At 36.9% G+C, this 23922-nt stretch overlaps 1 protein-coding gene across 1 annotated transcript in view; it reads right to left on the bottom strand.

The window, feature by feature from the left end:
- Window positions 1-23922, bottom strand: part of LOC108734447 (protein N-terminal asparagine amidohydrolase) — an 84455-nt gene that overhangs the window by 43275 nt on the left and 17258 nt on the right. The window contains exon 2 of the mRNA XM_025981137.1: window positions 13739-13784. The gene's annotated coding sequence lies outside the window, so the exon portion shown is untranslated. The remainder of the gene's footprint in view (window positions 1-13738; window positions 13785-23922) is intronic.

The raw sequence follows: 23922 nt of genomic DNA, 5'->3' as shown, positions 1-23922 counted from the left end.
GAAGTGGTCTGTATTCTGTCGAAACTGCCAGACGCGGATCGCGATTTCGATCTTTTTGGATCTCATCAGCGCGTCGCAGACAGCTCCGACAGAACACAGACCAACTTTTACCTGTTGTCTTAACAGCGCGTTTTAGAAAATACTACAAATGGCGTGGTAAACGCCATCTGTAGTACGATGCTACATTTGAGGATTACATATGCTCCAATAAGGTCCATTTAAATATATGGATATCTACTTGCTGAAACGAATCCCGGCGTAGCTCACCTCAACGTGATAGGCACATTACCATAATCGAACAATTGTGCATATCACGTTGAAATGGACCTTGTTGGAGCATATGTAATCCTCAAATGTAGCATTGTACTACCGATGGCGCTCACCACGCCATTTGTAGTATTTTCCAATTTACTTCATGTTTCTTTTTAGGGTTCAATACGCCCGAATGAAAACCGGAACCCTCATACGATCACTCCTGTGTCCGTCAGTCACAGTCAGTTTGTTCCGAATCTACTGGATTGATTAGGTTGAAATTTAATACACATATGAATTTCTGTGACCCAAACACGGACGCATAAAGTAAATAAATTAATTTTGAACAGGGAGGTCATTTTTAGAGGGAGCCAATCATAATCATAAGGTCGTCAGTCTTAAGACTGATGGTTGGACACGCACTTCCACTCTTTCCTATCCTGAGCTTATCTTCGTATTTCCTTAAAACTATTTAGAACAATCCACATCCTTAACTATTTGCCAACACGAAATTAAAAAAAAAATTTGCAAACTGTACCGTGTGACATATTGTAAAATAGGTTTAAAGTTATTTAAGAAAATAGATGAAAATTTCCCTTCTTCTCTTATTTTTTTCAACAACGTTAAGTTGGTTCTCAGGTTAAACTTTCGTATACTTCGTTTACTTTCTGTAGCGATGTGACCTTCAGTTTGACCGGCGCAAAGTAGAAAAGAACAGCACTAGGCCAGAGAAGGAAGGAGACAACTCTCNTATATAGGGTGTCCCAGTTATAATAATTAATATTTATACCACAGATTCCTACGGACATTTGGAACATAAAATGTTATAACACTTTTGACTTTTGAAACAAAATGAAAAATTATAAAATTATCGATGCCGGCCCTGCACAATCGCAAATTAATTACGATTCCAGCTGATCGTAGAAAAATTCACCTTCAGTCGGTCGGAATCAGCTGCTTTTGGGGTAATGTTATTGTTTATGTTTGGTATTAAGTTACGGATCAGCCGAAGAAAATTCACTCGCGTTAACGTCCATTAGATGACTGAACATGTTAGAAATACTAAGTACCTATCACAATCGAAAACCCCAGGATCGTAAACTGAAGTGGACCTAATGTAGCCCATGACGTCGAGTATTATGTTAATTTAAATAGAAAAGAAATTTTAACGGCTACGGAATAGTTAGAAGCGGTGCACAAACAACCCTCACCACCCAGCGTTTGGTAAAGGTTTGAAACATAACGTACTCGTGTACGAAAACAAATGTATGTGTTATGGTTGTAAAAGTTGAGACAAGTTGCAGACCTAATTTGACCATTCACATGTGTTAAACGTTAGTTTTGCATAGCAGGGCTCATTAACCCCACGTGGAGTAATACAAGGATGTGTCCAGAAGGACCAAGTTGGTTATTTTGTTTTCATTAAATGTAAAAAGCTAAATAATGATATAACCTCGTATAATTACACTGCTGGAAGTGACTGGAATAAATACACATAATGTTGTAGTTTCTAACAGGTTGTTCAGTTCGCTTTGGATTGTTGTGGAATTTACTTGTTTGTTAGTGTTAGTTTATTTATTTAGTTGTCATTTCATAAAAGTCTATTACAATAAGGAAAATTAGTAGTGTGATAGTGCATTCTAGTAGGGTTCTTATTCAACCGTCAGTTGGTGGTGAGTTACATTAGCAATGCCTATCGTATAATTCGAAATATTCCCGGTATCTGGGCTAAAATTGGTAGCAACTGGGTACGCCGCTGTCAGTGTTGCATTGAAGCGATTAGCGGACAATTTCAACATTTTTTATAAAAGGTACGCTTTTCTTTTTCACTTTTACCTTTTTTTTACAAGGTGGAAGTACATTCGGCTTCTTCCCGGTAGGTACTTGTTACATCCACACTAGATCAGCTGAGCGACGTTAGTCGCCTAGATCCAGGTCCGTAACGAAACAAATTGTACGTTCAAATTTACAAAGACGATTTGCGAGCTCAATTGTCACTGGATTGAAAAATTGTANATTGGAAAGAATAGGAGAACAGAGGGCTCTATGGAAGTCAATAAGAAATAGACGAGTTAGGTTGGTAGGTCACCTTCTCAGGCATGAAGGTCTAGTCAGAGTCATATTAGAGGCAGAAGCAGGAGTTAAGAGGAGTAGAGGTAGACCTAGGTTAGATTACTGTTCGCAAATGGTTAAGGATGTGGGATGTTCTAGTTTTAGGGAAATGCGAAGATAAGCTCAAGATAAGAAAGAGTAGAGGTGAGTGTCCAACCAGTCTTAGGATTGACGACCTTATGATGATGATGCAATTTAAGATTGAGCTTAATGGGGTCTACACGAGGCAGCGTGGTCTAAACTCGTTGGGACCCCTCTTCAGAGGGTAAATAAAGGACGCATTAGTAATTGTCATATTCTGCAACTGCATTATCAAAACAAAATGTGCATTAAGTACCTGATTACAGTTCTTTCTGCAAGTTTTTCAACGTTTTATTTACCATTGAATGGATCATAAAATGACAACAGGTGGTCTCAACACCGACGCGTTGTTTATTGTTTCTATCTGGTCACCTCAACCACACTGTTTGCCGGTTTTAATGACAAAGAAGAAGAAATGGCAAAATCTTAATTTGAACAGCTGCACGCCAAGTTTTCGCTTTTTAAAAAAGCTTTTATTGTTGCATTGGCGCAAGAGCGCAATTAAAAGCTCTTCGCGGCCGTTTGTTTTTGATCGTGGAACAACAGGCAACAGCTGCCGGCACGTGTGACTCTGTGTGTGAACACCGACCTCTGACATTTGACTCTTGGTGGCCCTATTAACCGAACAGGGGCAACCGCGACCCATTCAACCAATCCCCTCAGTCGGAAAGGTTTCATTAGTTAATTTTCTTTTAGAGCTTTAATGAGCTTTCAGGTGACACGTATTTCATATTTTTCTTTTAAGATTGTGGCGAAATAACTCTTATTGTTTTTTTTTGTGTGTAAATTTTTCTCAAATTTTTTCATTTCAAATAATATTTCATTTCAAATAATATTTCATTTCAAATATTATTTCAATTCTTTTCAATTTCATATCTTGTAAATACTTTGGTTTCCTTTCAATCTCTATTGTTCTTTCGATCACTTTTACCTGGAAATCCAACTTCAACTATACCTGCATGCACTCCCATACTAATATCTGGTTTTACCCTTAATTGCTTTCTCTTGAATTCTGTACTGTCTAATTCTATGTATTCCTATAAACTAGTGTCTTCACCCTCTCTCTCACTACTTTTCCTTCTAGAACCTTCTATCAAATCTACTAACAACCCTAACCTATAAATACCCTCCAAAAATTCTTATCCAGCTATACCGAGCGGCATGGCCTAGAGATCTAGACCATTGCTTAGCATTCGGGAGGACGCCGGTTCGATTCGGGTCCGTCCGGCTGCCTTGGTCCAAGTTTTTCTGTGATTTCCTTGGATCATTTAGGCAAATGCTGAGGCAGTAATATTCCACAGATAATCTTTCATTCTCTTCTGTCTTCATTTCGTCCGTCTCATCTTTCTCACCCGAACCAGCACCCACCCATTCCTACGATTCCTGAAAGCAAGCTGAAGAGGGCCTTCCGCCCTACCTTTCGGCGTAGTCCGGAGGGACTGCCCGCCCAACAGCATTACTGGCTGGTGGGAATGAAACACCCAAAAGTTTTTTTTTTTTTTCTTATCCAGACAGTCTCTCGCCTACCGCTATCACCACCATTCGTAAGTGCTTTTACCTACTCTGTTGAATTGTTGTTATCTTTGTTATTGTTAATATTGTTGTATTATCTTGTTCTTTCTGTTACTTTGTTCTCGTTGTGTGTTTCACTCCTTGTGCCTTTTTGTTACTTGTGTTTTCGCTTGTTATTGTTATAAATTGTTAATTGTTATTAGTGTTTTCTTGGTACTTAAATAATTTAACATCAAAAGACACTAAAACATCAATTTTTGGATGGATATTTTTTACCTATTTTCAGATGTGTTGAGAAAGTTAAAAAACACGAATAAAAAGAAATTGTGTCGAACTTTTGTGAAGAAGATCCAATCGGTTGGTAGAAAATAATGAAGAAGTTTCAGATGTTCCTGTTCGTTCTTTGGAACCACCTGCGGCTTGTACCAAACGGAAGGCTGCAGCATTTTATCAACCTTATAAATTTAATGTTTATGGGTGAACAGGAATATACTCGAATATCTCCGTATGAGCCAGCTTGTACACAAACATGTACAGGATGATCAAAATTTGATGTAAAGGATAAGGAATAATTCATTAAAGGAAGGATATAGAAATGGGCCAAAGACCAAAAAGTGGAACAAATCAAACTTATTAACACAACCAGAAATGGAAGAAGATCATTAACGTGTCAAGAAATAGATGAAGTGAAATTTGTTTACAAAAGAAAGTAGGTATTTGGATTACAGTTTGCTTAACCTGAGTACAAAAGGAGATCAAATATATCGTTTACTTCATGTTTCTTTTTAGGGTTCCATATGCCCGAAAGAAAAACGGAACCCTTATACTATCACTCCTGTGTCCGTCAGTTTGTTCCGAATCTACTGGATTGATTAGGTTGAAATTTAATACACATATGAATTTCTGTGACCCAAACACGGACGCATAACGTAAATAAATTAATTTTGAACAGGGAGGTCATTTTTAGATTTTTTTAGAGGGAGCTGTATGAAAAAGTATGTTTGATGTACAAGAGTCGAGAGTATAATGAGCTTTTTTCTCCCTACCTGCGATTTTGCCAGCGCGCATCCAAGACATTGGAAGGGGCACATCGCTAGAGAAAGTTAATGAAGTATACATCCGAATGAAATACGGAACCTTGTGTCTGTCTGTTTGTTTTGTTTTTTGTTTAAATCTCTCATTCTGTTAACAAAACAATTATGGAGATAGTTATTCTACCAGAACACTTATTTCACTGCAGTGACAATGATTTATTGGACTAATACATGTTGCCGAATTTCATCAGTGATAAAGATTAAGAGAATTGATCTAAAAGTGCCAACTGTAATTTCAAGTGAGTACACATACAACGACTGTCTATTAGAGAGTTGGAGAACACTAAAGGCGCCGGAATCCGGGAAAAAGACACCCTGTGTAGTACATGCATACTCGTACGGTAAATGCCACAGCGACATGCTCCAACTGCTGGTGATTTATCGGTGTATAATTCGAAAAGCAGCCACGATGTATGTACCTACGTACCGTATGTACGAGAAAAGGACGTTATTTCGTCCAGCTACCAGCTGCAAAGAGTTGCAATACTGTCGTTGTTGCAAAAACAGCCGTACTCGTACGTAGTCACGGCAAACTGGCTCGGCTCTCGCACCTGAAGAATGTCTATGCACTTTATTGTATTTTAGACGATAACAATCTTCAACTCTATTTTATATAACTTATATACGGATAGATGCTATCGTACTTGGTACCTATCGTTCGAATTGCTTGCTGCCGTTTCAGCAAATCATACGGGAAAAATCGTGATTATTTGTAAGGGCGCCCCATCGAGATATATAGACTTATCGCATACGTCTCCATGGTGGCTGCAGATCTATTCCTATACCTATTCAATATACTGTAAAACTACTGAAAGATTGCCTCTACGTCATCGTCATACACTAATATATATGGTGAATCAATCGATCACGGTATGGTACCATTTCACCCTGCGATCAACAATCAGTTTTCAAGGGATGAATTACAGTAAAAGCTCTTTATTCGCGGGGTATACGTTCCACATATATGCCGCGAATACAGAAGCAGTTGATATGGAACCATAGGGGATACGTTCTGAAGTTCCAGAATAAAACCTTTATATATCAAGATAAAATCAATTTATTGAGAAATTCGCACATAAAATTAATCGTTATAATCAGCTTTAGGCAAGAGTTTAAAAAATATTGTTTTTTTCCCTTGTTTTGAATTTTGAAATTAGTCCACTCGGTTACATCTTTTATAAAAGTCGTCTCGGCACGAGTCAATAGTACAAAAGATGCTGATACGTTGAAAAATAACCTACAATCCTTTTCTACTCGGTTAAATTTTTTTATAAAAGCCGCACATACTCAAAAGATTAAGGGGATTCAGTAGTACACGTGGCGTAGAGTAAAAATATTCTTATTGGTTCTATATATCATGAGTTTAATGTTTAGAACAGAGGTTTGAAATTTTGTACTAAGATAGATAAAGGTTTGATCTAAAGCCTGTCGAAGACCATTTTTTAATTTCTATTGAAAATACGTGTCCTACAAGAAGCTTAAACTTTAAGCACTTGTGAAAGCTTTTAATGATCGTATTATTGAAAACCAAAAACGCACCGAGTTAGTGTGAACCTTTGTCTATTACCATACAAAAAATTACATATTTACCTCGCAGCGTTAAATCACAATGTTGAGAATAGAAATCCATGTTTTCGGAAAAATTCACACTAGGCATGAGCGGTCTATTGTTGTCAGTCCCTTTAACAAATGACACCGAATCCTTTTCTGTTCAGCGATTGCATCCGCGAATAATGACATTTTTAGCCACGAATACAGGAACTGGATTGCAATTTTTTCACCCGCGAATAAGGAACTTTTACTGTATTTAATTTATCACTGTTACACGACATTTGATATACTTTTATTATTTATGATACAATTTGGTTAACACATCACCACGTTCCCACATTTACATCAGCAATCATTCATTATGCATCGTAAGTAGACCACTGCGACATCTGTGATCACAGTTACTATAGTTCTAAGGCGCTCGGGGTACTGTCTAAAGGGATGCTATGAGCTTCTGTTGTTATTAGCTACGGAAGTACTGCATAGTAGAACCACCCACATATATATTTTATAAAAGATATTTCTTTGAGTTTCCTGGGGGAAATGTTCACTATAGGTATGTACTGCTGTAATACGGAAAATTTCAAATCGTTTTATAAATTGATTATATTTGGACGGAGATTGGAGGTTTAGGAACATATTATGCGAGATACAAGTGAATTAAAACGCGAATGTTGCTGCTGTTTTGTACTCTACCACAATCGGAAGAATTTCAGTGGAATATGTGTATTTTATATCGCGATGAGCCACGTAGTATGAATCATATCGAATAAATGTATGCGCGGTACACTGGAGGTTCAGCATTTAAAATGCTCGAAACGTCAACAAATAAATTATCTTTCCATTGCTCCACATTGTTTTCGTTTTGCAATATAGGTATGTATACGGTTGGCTAAATATACATACATTAAGGTGGTGGTAGTTGTACGTAGTAGTAGTAGTATATATAGGGTGTCCCAGTTATAATAATTAATATTTATACCACAGATTCCTACGGACATTTGGAACATAAAATGTTATAACACTTTTGACTTTTGAAACAAAATGAAAAATTATAAAATTATCGATGCCGGCCCTGCACAATCGCAAATTAATTACGATTCCAGCTGATCGTAGAAAAATTCACCTTCAGTCGGTCGGAATCAGCTGCTTTTGGGGTAATGTTATTGTTTATGTTTGGTATTAAGTTACGGATCAGCCGAAGAAAATTCACTCGCGTTAACGTCCATTAGATGACTGAACATGTTAGAAATACTAAGTACCTATCACAATCGAAAACCCCAGGATCGTAAACTGAAGTGGACCTAATGTAGCCCATGACGTCGAGTATTATGTTAATTTAAATAGAAAAGAAATTTTAACGGCTACGGAATAGTTAGAAGCGGTGCACAAACAACCCTCACCACCCAGCGTTTGGTAAAGGTTTGAAACATAACGTACTCGTGTACGAAAACAAATGTATGTGTTATGGTTGTAAAAGTTGAGACAAGTTGCAGACCTAATTTGACCATTCACATGTGTTAAACGTTAGTTTTGCATAGCAGGGCTCATTAACCCCACGTGGAGTAATACAAGGATGTGTCCAGAAGGACCAAGTTGGTTATTTTGTTTTCATTAAATGTAAAAAGCTAAATAATGATATAACCTCGTATAATTACACTGCTGGAAGTGACTGGAATAAATACACATAATGTTGTAGTTTCTAACAGGTTGTTCAGTTCGCTTTGGATTGTTGTGGAATTTACTTGTTTGTTAGTGTTAGTTTATTTATTTAGTTGTCATTTCATAAAAGTCTATTACAATAAGGAAAATTAGTAGTGTGATAGTGCATTCTAGTAGGGTTCTTATTCAACCGTCAGTTGGTGGTGAGTTACATTAGCAATGCCTATCGTATAATTCGAAATATTCCCGGTATCTGGGCCAAAATTCGTAGCAACTGGGTACGCCGCTGTCAGTGTTGCATTGAAGCGATTAGCGGACAATTTCAACATTTTTTATAAAAGGTACGCTTTTCTTTTTCACTTTTACCTTTTTTTTACAAGGTGGAAGTGCATTCGGCTTCTTCCCGGTAGGTACTTGTTACATCCACACTAGATCAGCTGAGCGACGTTAGTCGCCTAGATCCAGGTCCGTAACGAAACAAATTGTACGTTCAAATTTACAAAGACGATTTGCGAGCTCAATTGTCACTGGATTGAAAAATTGTATAACACTTTTTTGTTGTATTTTGTGTCACGAAGCCATGGTTTTCTTTTTAATTATTATAAATGGGACACCCTGTATGTACATCTATACATATATATGTATGTATACGCCACCAAGGTTCTCACGGAATTTCCAAGCATTAAAATTCCGATCTGAGTAGATGTGATGCCTCCGCGCGCAAATACAAAACCGTAGTATTAAATACTTACTATCCATAAACTGTGAGGCTGAGTTTAAAGTTTTTCCATTTCCTTGTAAGAGATCGTGCTTAGCCCACTTAGAACACGTACTACATGCACCTACTATATAGTGGAAATTGCATGGTGCAAAGCGGTTAACTTTCTTCTTATCTCCGGTTAGGATCTCGTCTTCTTGAGACGACCAATGCGATGGTTTTGTACTGGTGCATTACCTTTACTTCGATCGCGTTTCGCGTTTTTTTTTGTCGTTTTCCTCCGACGAAACAATTGGTTTTTAGTATTAAACAGTCCGTAATAACTACCATTAGGGGAACAGCTTTGTCACGTTTTATTATTTCAAACGGCGCATCCTCACCTCATCACTATCATTTACTCACAAAAATTCTAACGTAAATATAAGTTAATTGAGTACTTACCGCACGAGCACAGCCTCATGTTGGAGAGAAATTCGCCTATTACAACCATACATACATCTATCTAAGAACAGGCCAGAGGCCAGCAAAGTAAAATGACCTATTTAAAACGTAACATACGTATAAAAGTTGTATGTCGCCATCTGGCGGGTATTTTCTGGTACTAAATTAGACCAAAAACACACAAGTTCTTGATAATAGATTCATAAAGAATTTCTCCAACTTATTAAGAAAATTTATTAGTCCAGTACGCTAAGTTAATACGCCTCTAGTGAATGACACAACAGAGAAAACTTATAATACTCTTCATATAAGCTTTTTCTTTGTAGCGACCAACATATATATATAATGTCGTGTAAATATGTAAATATTTTGTATGATATTCCTCTTCTGTGTAAATATTTCTGAACATTATCTTCTAAAGCTTTTGTATTCTATCTATCTGTGCCAATAACTTTTATTACTGTACTTTCCTATAATCTCTATTAACATTTCTAACCGCATGACGTTTGGACTTCGCTGTCCTTCCTAATTGCTATTTTATGAGGGGTTTCTTCGGTGATTTGGGTTCAACAACTTAATTATATATTTTCTATCTTCAGCATTTTTCAAATCATATTTTCTTACTATTGGTTCCCTTCTTTTATCTACAACCCTTAGCTCCACCTTCATAACTTTCCTAAATTATTCAAATTCTATATTCTTCAGTTCTAAATCAACCTTCATCTACTTTACTCTTCTTCAGCTCTAACAGTGTCAAATAAATATTTGTTTTTTAACCAGATTTTATTATTTTAATATTGAACACGCCAAGAACCAAANATGCGATGGTTTTGTACTGGTGCATTACCTTTACTTCGATCGCGTTTCGCGTTTTTTTTTTGTCGTTTTCCTCCGACGAAACAATTGGTTTTTAGTATTAAACAGTCCGTAATAACTACCATTAGGGGAACAGCTTTGTCACGTTTTATTATTTCAAACGGCGCATCCTCACCTCATCACTATCATTTACTCACAAAAATTCTAACGTAAATATAAGTTAATTGAGTACTTACCGCACGAGCACAGCCTCATGTTGGAGAGAAATTCGCCTATTACAAACATACATACATCTATCTAAGAACAGGCCAGAGGCCAGCAAAGTAAAATGACCTATTTAAAACGTAACATACGTATAAAAGTTGTATGTCGCCATCTGGCGGGTATTTTCTGGTACTAAATTAGACCAAAAACACACAAGTTCTTGATAATAGATTCATAAAGAATTTCTCCAACTTATTAAGAAAATTTATTAGTCCAGTACGCTAAGTTAATACGCCTCTAGTGAATGACACAACAGAGAAAACTTATAATACTCTTCATATAAGCTTTTTCTTTGTAGCGACCAACATATATATATAATGTCGTGTAAATATGTAAATATTTTGTATGATATTCCTCTTCTGTGTAAATATTTCTGAACATTATCTTCTAAAGCTTTTGTATTCTATCTATCTGTGCCAATAACTTTTATTACTGTACTTTCTTATAATCTCTATTAACATTTCTAACCGCATGACGTTTGGACTTCGCTGTCCTTCCCAATTGCTATTTTATGAGGGGTTTCTTCGGTGATTTGGGTTCAACAACTTAATTATATATTTTCTATCTTCAGCATTTTTCAAATCATATTTTCTTACTATTGGTTCCCTTCTTTTATCTACAACCCTTAGCTCCACCTTCATAACTTTCCTAAATTATTCAAATTCTAAATCAACCTTCGTTCTATTCTTCTTAGTCTCTAACAGTTGTCAAATAACTATTAATTTTACTAGATTTTATTATTATAATATTAAACACGCCAAGAACTAAATCTTTTTGTTATGTCCGTTTTCTTCTCTTTCCTCTTATTATTTTTTTTTTTGGCGAAAATATTGTTGCTGATGTATGAACAACGTGAAGTTATGGGTGCATTATCGTTCGTGAGATCACGCCACGCGAGTTATGTTTCTAATAAGGATTATTCGCCATTCCCACACCTCGATATAGCAAAGCCGGCATCGACAACGACAGAATGCGCCTTTTATTACAGTACGCAGAGTATCACTTCGTGGTCCGTGACACAGACTAATTGTTGTCGCGTTCTTAATTAGCAGATAGGCAAAGATACCAATTTACAAACTTGCTTCCCGAATCAAAATAAAGAAAAGACGTTACTGTCACGACAAGACAAGATACAATAAATATTTATTAGAAAGTCAATAGTAAAAACAACAGCAAAATAATTGAGCATCAAGTAGTTTAAACTGATCATGCGCTCTTTCCTAACCTAACTTTTTTGCACCGTTCTACAAACATTGACTGCTAATTCTAAGTAACCCAATTATAGGTACTTACCTATAAGATTAAAATAAATGCGTTACGACTATGTAAGGAGTAAAAGACGAAACAAGCACTAAAGCCGCCCCCCCCCCGTATTAATAACCATTAGAAAAATAAGTAGAAATCTTAGTGTAGCTGTGCCTGCCATAAGGAAATAAAGATCACTTGGTATACATAAAAATGAGTTGTAAAATCGCTGGACCGTAGAGAAGATGATGTTATATTAACATTTAACACGAAAACCTTTCCTTACGTACGGTATAAGACAAAAAGGTGTGTATACACATGAGGTAACATGGGCCTGAACAGACCAGCCAACTCTGCTTAACAAACGCTGGTAGATTTACGTTCCAGCAGCGGGAAAGCTGCAAATGCATCGTCGTGGAAGTACGTATATGAATAAATTAATGTTCGTACATAGATAATTGCATTATATATGTGCGTGAGGGCCTGGAATTTGCATGTCTACATCATCGGACAGCCAGCGGAAGACCTTTGAGTTCTTGTATATTACAGTACGAAACGCGTTTGCTTTTAGGGTTTACGGCGACCGTCCAGCCGATTACCATAATAATTATTTGACATTTAACAAGCCGAAGAAGGCCGGAACTTTTTTTATTCGCTCGGGATGACATTATAATCCCGTGGTTCTCCCTGATTCCTACATAAATAAACTAGGCTTGCTTAGATACTAAATAAACTGTTAATATTGTCGATATGCAATGTTCGCCTCTGTAGTATATGTAATATAGATCCGGATAAGTAATAAGTAGAAACTGAACTTTAGCAAAATGAAAAACATTGAAGGAGGACAAATTATTTGACTTAAAACCAGAAATACATCATATCCAACGATAGCGATGGATACGTTTTCAAGCTGTACGCGTGGAGTATTAAACTTAAAATTCATTCCGCATCCGCTTTACTGTTCGGATTTGGCTCCGTCTAACTTCCACCTCCTTCCACACCTCGAAGGGATCTGAAGAACAATCATTACATCACTGACGATGTGGTGAAGGCAATTATGATCATTTACATCTGAGAATAACCACCAGAATTCTTCAGTGCAGAAACTCGAGCATTTTCTGCGATTCCACAGTTTCCATTATAATTCACTTACAGTAATTATGAGAATACTGATTTTATTGATAGAAACTGGTACCGTACAAAGACATATATCAGTGTAAATCGGTTCAGTTGAAAATTGTCCCTGAACGTGAGAGAGATTGAATGGAGAAAATTTGTAAAATTCAACATAATCGTAAAGAGAAGATTGAAGCATTAATCAAAGCTACTGACTGGTACAATCCCGTCAAATGACCAGTTCTCATGTTACTGCCGGGAGACGAAGAATACACGGACGGTATCGTGGTGTAATCTAAAACCGGGAGATGGGATCCAGCTAATCAGACTGTTAGAAACCCTCCGAGAGGTGATTAGATGCGATGCGGTCGACGAATATATAACACGCACATCCACACATGTGTAGATATGCTCACAGAGTTATTAATTGGGGTTACAGGTGTTATCGTCTACACATTTTAAAATTTATTTCTGGCAATCATTTTGGGGGATGATAAGTTTTTATGACTTAGATAAGTTGACGGATGAAAAATGCATCGATACTATAAAGTATAAAGGAACACGTAAAATATCACACAATTATAGGAAAATAATGCGTGAAAAAATGGAGAAATATAACAAAAAAAGACCTAAGATGAAGTTATACTACTATACCGTATGTTTAAATCAACACATAGAAATAATCTCGTATAATTGCCCAATTTTTAATTATTTAATTAAAAATCAGTTTCGAGGGAAAAATCAGGTGTTTGGATTTTTAAAATTTTTCATATTTAGGGTCATGAGTACAACACTAATTTATTCTAGAAATATCGCGCACTATTACAAAAAAATATCGCGTACCTTAGCTTCGTTAACTGATAAAAGTTCTTACCTTGTGCATTTAACTGTAGACGGTCCTTGATGATTCAACTGCTAACCTGAAAAGAAAATAATAGTGAGTTTATCCTATTGATTAATCAAGAACTTTAAGGTTTTTATTTTTATGTCATATATATATATGTTTAAATCAAACATCGGTAAATATTTACAAATATAAATTATATATATTATATCATTTTTCATATATTTCTCTATTTTTCTCTTTATCATTTTATTTATAATTATATGCCTCCTCTAGGACATTAACTGTCTAAATTAGGAGAACAATTTTCTAATTTCGAAATGTGCTGTAACTTTTTTATTAGTTATTTACATAACACACAAAAAGGTACCAACTATTTCTATTACTATATTTTATTTCCCACAAACAGTCCAAGAAATAACATAAACCATATTTTGTTTTAATTTGATGATCCATAACTGCAGTCAAATTTCTAAAATTCTCTGACAAAAAAATCTTCAAAATCTTAATATTCTCTAATGGCTATGACCCAAAAAACGTCTACGTCTAACACCTTGGTAAATCTAACAGTATTCGCTGTCATCTTCTCTTTTTTTTTGTTTCATTTGATAACCAGAAACACATTTCGTTAATTGTTTAACACGTCATATAGAGAGACAGGTGAAAATGTATGATATGTCCGATATGTCCAATGTATTTCATGTATGCCTATGTGTTATTACTCATAACGGCTGTAATGTAAGATTAGTATCTGTATCATTATTTCCGTTATGTGTTATCAATCATTATACGGTGACAGCCAAAAAATTTCGTATGTCTTCCACTTGTAATTTCGTTCTACGTTAGTACTAGAAAACTTATAGGAACAAGTGTCATACAGATAAGATCGAACACATCATACACGAAAGTACGCCGTAGCAGTGGCGGATGTCGTACGACATTACAGGGGCATACCTATTTATATTGATGGCTGTTAAATCCATTAGCAAATGCAATTGATGATAAGTCTGTGTTATCTATGTCCTCATAGTATTTCGGTAATTACTTCGATGTAGAAAATACTACAAATGGCGCAGTAAACGCCATCTGTAGTACGATACTACATTTTAGGATTACGTATGCTTCAACAAGGTCCATTTAAATATATGGATATCTACTTGCTGAAACGAATCCCGGCGTAGCTCACCTCAACGTGCTAGGCACGTAACCATAATCGAATAAAATAATTCGAAGTGGTCTGTATTCTGTCGAAACTGCCAGACGCGGATCGCGATTTCGATCGTTTTGGATCTCATCAGCGCGTCGCAGGCAGCTCCGACAGAACACAGACCAACTTTTACCTGCTGCCTTAACAGCGCGTTTTAGAAAATACTACAAATGGCGCAGTAAACGCCATCTGTCGTACTACTGATACTTTGATGTAGTTAATTCAAATAAATCGCCTAGGCGAGTTGTAAAGTAGTGATGATTTCAAACGCGTCAACGTCAACGTTTAACTATGAAGGACCTAAGGCCGTCAAGGCTAAATTCGGGCATGTGTCCTTGTTTCGGTATGTCAAAAATCCCTGCCACGGAAGGGGTGTTCCCACTTTTCCCATCTCTCTCGACGACCTTACCTATAAATTCGCAGGGTCAACTATAACGAATTTAATTATTTTTCTACTGAAGTAATCAAACATTAAATGACTAGGCACATCAGCATCCGATTTGAACACTATAGAATTTCCAGTTTCTATTTTCTCCACTGATTTTATTTAGTTTTCCATTTTATATTTAGCTCTCATAGCCACTGTGTCACGAACCGCCACTGCATACATACATAGTACAAGTAAATGTTCTTCTATTTTAGTTAAATGATTTTGGTTAACAGTTAACCAACCTCTCATTTTTTATATTTAATTAAACTCAGACTGCTTTCGGAGTGAAAAAAAGCGCTGTTAATAATAACTGCATTGCCTTATAAGACCAGCTATGTAACGTATTATCATCTATTACATATTATGAGGTGCACTTGTAGCCACGTTAAATTCCCAAAATATCACGAAATAACTGCCACTTTCCAGTCATATTTAGGTTAATTACTAAGATAGGAGCCGATAAAAAAGTTTACATGCATGTTCGTTTTAGACACCAATTTACTTTGTTTGGGAAAAGGTTACAACTTAACACTTAAAAGTAATTAAGCAATAAATAAGCAACAACAATTTGTTTATATTTTTGTAGAAAAACCGTAGTTGAAGCGTTTGAACAAACACTGCGATACAATTAAGAATTTAATAAACCGCATACCTAATTTTAATACAAACCGGATAGTTATTTTGTCGGACACCGGATAACTGTGTACCCGGCATTAGATGCAAAACTGTTGCAGTTTTGGCGGAGTTTTCATCAAATACCACCCTCACCACCACATTTTAATTCTTGGTTGGTGGATTTTCAACGAAAGGGTTGAATTAAAACCGTCAAATCGAGCCTACAATGTTCATAAGTAGTAAAAAATCTTAAAACATGTACCGGATCCAAACCGGGTATATAGCCCACCTCTAATAAATACGTTATAAGGTTCTAAAATTAACTCGTAAAATATAGTTTCAGTGTAAAATTAATAGAGAAAACGTATAATGGTTGTACAATAAAATATGTCGACGCCAGATATTCGCGAAGCTGTAATGCAACCGATGCATTATCCGACGCGGTCCCGGACGCTTTTATTTATTAGAAATAGACGTTTAAATAAATTCTTGCCGGTCGTAGCGCTATTCATAATATTCGTTGCCGTAGACATTAAACCTGTAATTTCGATTCAGATTTATGTAATATTTTATCGGAGGCAATTATCAGCGGGGCAGCGAAAAGAGAGTGTATTTTTTTGCGCTTGGGCTCGCGATGTTCCGGCGATGCTATCGCCTTATTTACGCTTTCATTAAGCCGACTTACTCTCCACGATCGACGTTCGAGTTTTTCCCCGTATTACCGGACTCAGTCGTACCATCTTGGGCACAATAAAAGGCGACGCTACGGGAGAAATAAGCGACACGGCCAGTGGCGGCTCTTTGATTGCACCCCTTTGAATTTTTAAACAAAACAAACCAAACGATGGTGAAATTTAAAGATGTACTCATAGCAATGCGCAAAGACAGACCATCAGTCGTTAAAATTACGTTGGAGGTGGGAGAAACTGGATCTCGAGAGCCTTCAATGCCACATGATGTCAAGAATTGAGCAAATGTACAGTATGCTCACAATCTACAGCGGCCAAAGCAATATAAGAATCATAATGTTTGGATTTATCACATAGAAAGGCAATTCAAAAACGCAAAACACGCTTCTTTATTCTACACATTCTTTGGAAATTATACAATACTTTGCACAAACTTTAACGGAAAATACGTACATCCAATTGTCCCAAAACTTGTTTCTTTACAGAGTCCAAGAAAAAACTCGCTAAGAATCCGAGTCATCATCGTCATCATCATCATCATCATAAGGTCATCAGTCCTAAGACTGGTTGGACACGTACCTCCACTTCTTCCTATCCTGAGCTAAACTTCGCATTTCCCTAAAACTAGAACAACCCACATCCTTAGCTATTTGCGAACAGTAATCTAATCTAGGTCTACCTCTACCCCTCCTAACTCCTGTTTCTGCCTCTAATATGTCTCTGACTAGACCTTCATGCCTGAGAAGGTGTCCTACCAACCTATCTCGCCTATTTTTTATTGACTTCCATAGAGTCCTCTGTTCTCCTATTCTTTCCAATACCTCTTCATTTCTAACCTTTTCTACCCACGATATCCTCATCATCCGCCTATAACACCACATTTCGAACGCTTCTAACCTTTTCTTTTCCGCCGCGCCCACTGTCCATGTTTCGCACCCGTACAATGCCGCGCTCCGAACATACACCTTTAACAACCTTTTTCGAATTTCTAAATTAACCGTTCCGGGAATCCGAGTACTTATTAATTTTTCAACTCTAATAATAACTGCTCAAAAACCTGAACTAAATCCAATAAGCATTTCATGAAGACATTCTTTTTTAACAAGGAAGTCAGTCGAAAAGGTACCTTACAACCCGATAAAATTTTTGTTTACGAAGCACCTAGTCACGGCTAACGTGTTGATACGTGTTATTTGCACATCTCAGTAAAACATTCCCGGAGTTGAGATCTTAGTTGTAGTCGAAACGTCACGTTCGCGGCAAGGCGTGATTATTTTCGAAACAAAAAAATAAAGGAAGAAAAATGACCACGATCCATAACTGTATAGAGCGACTTCCTTGTCGGATAGAACATGCAATTAGTCGAGCAGGCTGGCGGGCGGAATCAGGAGGAATCGAGTCGACTGCATAGAGTCGACGGACGCGCCCATAATAAGGACTCTTCTTCTTCTACTTCGTTTTTCGTCTTTTCGTTTTTTTTTTCTGCTTGAGCCGACTCGATTCGACTCTTCTTCTTCTACGAACAGCGTCATGATAGCAGATCGTGCACCTGTTAATGAGGCAGGGATCCCACATCCGTGTTGTCACATGCATCTAATGGGGTGCTATAGAAGGTCCGGATGGCATGTGGGTGGCTCATATAACTATTCAGAAACGCCTCGTCCCTATTTACGGAAGCACACGCGCGATTGTTTAAACTCAACCACGCCACTAATTGCACCGACAAACAATTAATTTTGGAGCACAACAAACTAACAAAATGACAACCAAAAGCACGCATTTTTAAAATAAATAAAATCTTTGTATACAGTGTGGATGTACACTAACACCGCTGCCTTTTAATCTATACATCTTTAAAGAAAACTTTAGGAATAGATATAGTACAGGGGTAAAAAATTAGTATGTTTAGATTTTCAGATGATATAGCAGTATTAACATTTAGCAAGGAGGAGTTAGAGATAACCCTAAATAAAATGGAAGCGATATTGACAAAACAGTATTATATCAAAATGAATAATCATCATCATCATAAGGTCATCAGTCCTAAGACTGGTTGGACACGTACCTCCAATCTTTCCTATCCTGAGCTAAACTTCGCATTTCCCTAAAACTAGAACAGCCCACATCCTTAACTATTTGCGAACAGTAATCTAATCTAGGTCTACCTCTACCCCTCCTAACTCCTGTTTCTGCCTCTAATATGTCTCTGACTAGACCTTCATGCCTGAGAAGGTGTCCTACCAACCTATCTCGCCTATTTTTTATTGACTTCCATAGAGTCCTCTGTTCTCCTATTCTTTCCAATACCTCTTCATTTCTAACCTTTTCTACCCACGATATCCTCATCATCCGCCTATAACACCACATTTCGAACGCTTCTAACCTTTTCTTTTCCGCCGCTCCCACTGTCCATGTTTCGCACCCGTACAACGCCGTGCTCCAAACATACACCTTTAACAACCTTTTTCGAATTTCTAAATTAACCGTTCGCGAGCATAGAAGTGACTTCTTTTTATTAAAGGCGACACGACCCTGCGCTATCCTCTGCTTTATATCCCTACTACTCCTTCCATCCTCACTTATCTGACTTCCTAGGTATCTAAAATCAGCCACTTCTTCTAATTTTTCGTCTCCTATCTTTATATTCGCTCTTTCCCTACTTTTTCTTCCCTTGCATATCAGTATTTTAGTTTTACTTTTATTTATTTTCATACAGTACTGATCTGTCAGTACCGCTTCCATTTTATTTAAAGCTATCTCTAGGTCCTCCTTGCTAGATGCTAATACTGCTATATCATCTGCAAATCTAAGCATACTAATCTTTTGCCCTTGCACATCTATCCCTACAGTTGTACTGTCTTTAATGATGTTGATGGCGTCTTCGATGTATAGATTAAAAAGTAGCGGTGACAGTGTGCATCCCTGCCTGACTCCCTTCCTAATATTTACTTCTCTACGTTGCATCCCCAGCTCTATAACTGCCTGTTGCTCTTTATACAAACTAAGTATCACTCTTCTATCTTTGTAATTCATACCTACATTTTTAAGTATATTTAACATCTTGTCCCATTTAACATTGTCAAAAGCTTTCACTAAATCTACAAATCCTATGTATGCACCCTTTCCTTTTTCTATTGTTTTCTCTATTGCTACCCGTAAAGCTAGAATTGATCTTCCCCTAATAGTTCTTCCGCCCTTTTTTCCATCCTCCTCTGTACAATTCTAGTTAAAATGAATAATAGTAAAACAAAAATATTGGTGTGCAAGGGAAGAAACAGTAGGGAAAGAGTGGATATAAAGATAGGAGACGAAACATTAGAGGAGGCTGCTGATTTTTTATAATTCAGGATGGTAGGAGAAGTACTGTGCAAGGGAATAAACAGTAGGGAAAGAGTGGATATAAAGATAGGAGACGAAACGTTAGAGGAGTCTGCTGATTATCGGTAATTCAGGATGGAAGGAGAAGTATTGTGCAAGGGAAGAAACAGCAGGGAAAGATTGGATATAAAGATAGGAGACGAAACATTAGAGGAGGCTGCTGATTTTTTATAATTCAGGATGGTAGGAGAAGTACATTATTAAATTTGTTCGTGATGGACTAAAGATTTAGAAAACTCGTATAATCTATAGGTCATTACCGACTATTAAATCAACAGAAAGGACAATTTGGGCAGTTAATATCTTCACTTAAAACAAAACACAAAAGCTTTACCAATTTACCATGTTTCACAATCAGCGCACGAAAGAAAGTCTTAGTAGCAGCCAATATCTTTTCAAATATTCCTTCGTATTGTCTTTGATATTACAATATACTGGCAAATGTAGGTTGGGCATGTTTGTGTGATTTATAAGAGACACATTCTTTCACGTTCACAAATTAGTCGTGGTGTAGGTACATCGATGAACCATTATTGTTGTTGTGTCGGTGTAGTGAGATCGTGATTGTTCCGTACTGTCATTACAGATTTCCAAAGGCACTTATCATTTTTTTGCTTCTATTTTTCAACTGTAGCGCAGCACATTCATTAGGTACCGATGCTTTACGTTTTGCTATTGGGCAAATTATTCGCCTGAAGGAATTCATTGCTAAATATATAGGTACCTACAATTCAACTATATTTCCATTGTGGTGGGAAATAACGAAAAATATTGGTAGGTACAATCCTTGGGAACAAAACAATACAATACTTCTCTAGCTCTATGTTAGAATTTGTGGAAATTATAGGCGACGAAAATTTTTGCGGGAATTTTCCGTAAGGATCTAGCGCTGTCCTTTATTATACCTTATAGATCTCTCAACTATACAGGGCAACTGTCATAGTTTAAATATATACATAATCCAATATTGGTAAATACAGTTGTGATTTGGAACAGATGCAAATTGGTTAGGATAATAGTTCGTCTTCATTTGCCAATGCCTCAGATGCTTGCAATTATTATTGAACTTCCTCTTGTTCGGGTTCATGCAATTTGCAAACGTGGGTGTGCGAATATGTCACTTTGCAAGATTAATGATTATTGTTTACGTTTTTATGCTAACCACTATTTATAGTGATTGGACTTCGGATGAGATTAGAAAGACCATTTGTAAAACAAAACGCAATCTATTCGTAAATCACGTATCTGCACGTATTACACTAATATGCACTTGGACATTCGTACATACTCTTGTATATGTATTTGAATGGATGCACCACACATATATCAATATTAGTACTTCGGCATAAGATGCGTCTACAATAACAGTCAAGTGAACGTTTATGGCACCACATTACAACCTGCTCATCATTAGCAAGTGATGAGCTCTATTTCGAAACAAATAGTGTCAATAACCAACTACTTTTATCGGTTTTGAATAAATTACAGATTAAGGAGAATAATGTTCATATACGAGGGCGGTTCAATAAGTACCCGTGTTTGAAGACGGATTACGTTCCTGAGGGAAATTGGTGTTGTCATCGTGTGCTGTCATCTATCAAACCACGCCAAAACGAATTTCAGACTGATTGATAGGTTAGTTTGGATTTGGCAGCCATTCCACTCAGACGTATTTCGTTATTTTCGCTAAAATGGAAAAAGAGCAGTATCGTTCGGTAACTCGCTTTTTGTTTTTGCATGGGGAAAAAATGCGAGGAGATGAAAACAAAGTTGAACAAAGTTGGATACTGTTTATGGAGACATTTCGCCAACTATGACCACAGTTAGATATTGCTTCAAAGAAATTAAACGTGGGCAAAGATCCGTTTTTGGTAGGAGCAAACAGGAAGCCTAGCAAACGTTGTTACCGAGGAAATCATTTTACGGATTTTTTAGGAAAAGGAAGAACGATCACTGAACAATACTACAGTGAGTTATTGGACCGCTTCGACAAAAAATTGAAGGGGACACGGATGCATTTGACGAAAAAAAAGGTGCGTTATCAACACGATAACGTACCGGTACATTCATCAGGAGTTGTTGCCGCCAAAATGCACGAATTACGTTATGAATTTGCTGCCGCACACCCCGATTTGACTCCCTGCGACTTCGTCTTGTTCCCTACCATGAAGAAATGACTAGCGAGAAAGACATTTAGTTCAAACGAGGAAGTCATCCCCGAGACAGGGGGGGTTTTGGAGAGTTCGACAAATCTAATTTTTTGGAGGGGTAAAAAAATGGCAGGGTCGTTGGGAGAAGTGTATCTTTCTAAAAGGGGACTATGTTAAAAAATAAAAAAACAAATTTTAAAAAAAAAGGTGTCTCCATTTCTAACAGGGTAGAAATCTGTTACATTCAATAATCAATAAATCCTACAGTTATTACGTAAATTGTAAATGAGATTAAAATATTTTTGCTTCATCATCATCATAAGGTCGTCACTCCTAAGCCTGGTTGGATACGCACCTCCAGTCTTTCCTATCCTGAGCTAATCTTCGCATTTCCCTAAAACTAGAACAACCCATATCCTTAACTATTCGCGAACAGAAACCTAATCTAGGTCTACCTATACTCCTATTAACTAATTTTTCTGTCTTCAATATGTCTCTGACTAGACCTTCATGCCTGAGAAGGTGTCCTACCAACCTATCTCGCTTATCTTTTATTGACTTCTATAAGTCCTCTGTTCTCCTATTCTTTTTAATATCTCTTCATTTCTAATCTTCTCTACTCACGGTATCATCATAATTCATATGTAACACCACATTTCGAACGCTTCTGACCTTTTCTTTTCGGCAGCGCCCACCGTCCATGTTTCGCACCCGTACAGCACTGCGCTTCAAAATATACACCTTTCACAACCTTTTTCGAATTTCTAAATTAACCGTTTGCGAGCATAGAAGTGACTATTTACTGAACGCGACTCGACCCTACGCTATCCTCTGCTTAAAATCCCTACTACTCCTTCCGCCCTGACTTATCTGACTTCCTAGATACCTAAAATCAGCCACTTATTCTAATTTTTCGTCTCCTATCTTTATATTCGCTCTTTCCCTACGTTTTCGTCCCTTGCATACCAATATTTTTGCTTTGCTTTTATTTATTTTCATACAGTACTGTTTTGCCAATACCGATTCCATTTTTGCTTATAATTTCGTATTTCAAGATTATAATTTAGAAGCTACAACATCACTACGTTATTGAGCCTTCTAACCAACCATTACACTTTCTTTGCTATCCGATAGTTATACAACGACATGATGCCTACCCTAAAAGCTTATCGTGTCAAGTGTTCTGGAAATTTAGCGAAACTGCTCTAAAAGTCCTACCATAAATTTCGATAATCTCTAATCATTTGTGAAGTCTTCGGGCATTGGACAGGTAATGTAAACTATGGGTTTAATACTATCATTTCTGTCCGACAGATTCTGCTTTAGAAAGCCCTTCAAATGAATAGTCCCCGACTGGCGTAGCCACTGCGCTAAATGTCCACGTTATTGGCCACATATTACATGTGTAGAGGTCGACAGAAGTGAATAAACACGTCTGCATGTTTATCTACCGAATTATGTAGATAATTCAGAATTTTTTATTTAAACATTAACTGCATCGATTATTATTAATATGAATTGATGCGATGCAGCATTGACGATAGGCTAAATCCGATTTATAGGGTTGTTCGGAAAGTCATTTCGTTTTTTTTTGTGGAAATGAAAGACAGTTTTCGTATAATAAAAAAATACTTTATTAAATTATATATTGACCGTTCTGGTCCAACACCTTTTGCCATCTTTCTGGTAGTAGCATAATTCCACGCTCATAAAATTTTTGGTCTTTGCTGGCAAAAAACTGATCG

The sequence above is a fragment of the Agrilus planipennis genome, unplaced genomic scaffold (assembly GCF_000699045.2).
Source record: "Agrilus planipennis isolate EAB-ADULT unplaced genomic scaffold, Apla_2.0 scaffold1, whole genome shotgun sequence".
Lineage (NCBI taxonomy): Eukaryota > Metazoa > Arthropoda > Insecta > Coleoptera > Buprestidae > Agrilus > Agrilus planipennis.
The sequence above is the reverse complement of the archived record's forward strand: the minus strand, read 5'-3'. Positions and strand labels throughout refer to the sequence as shown.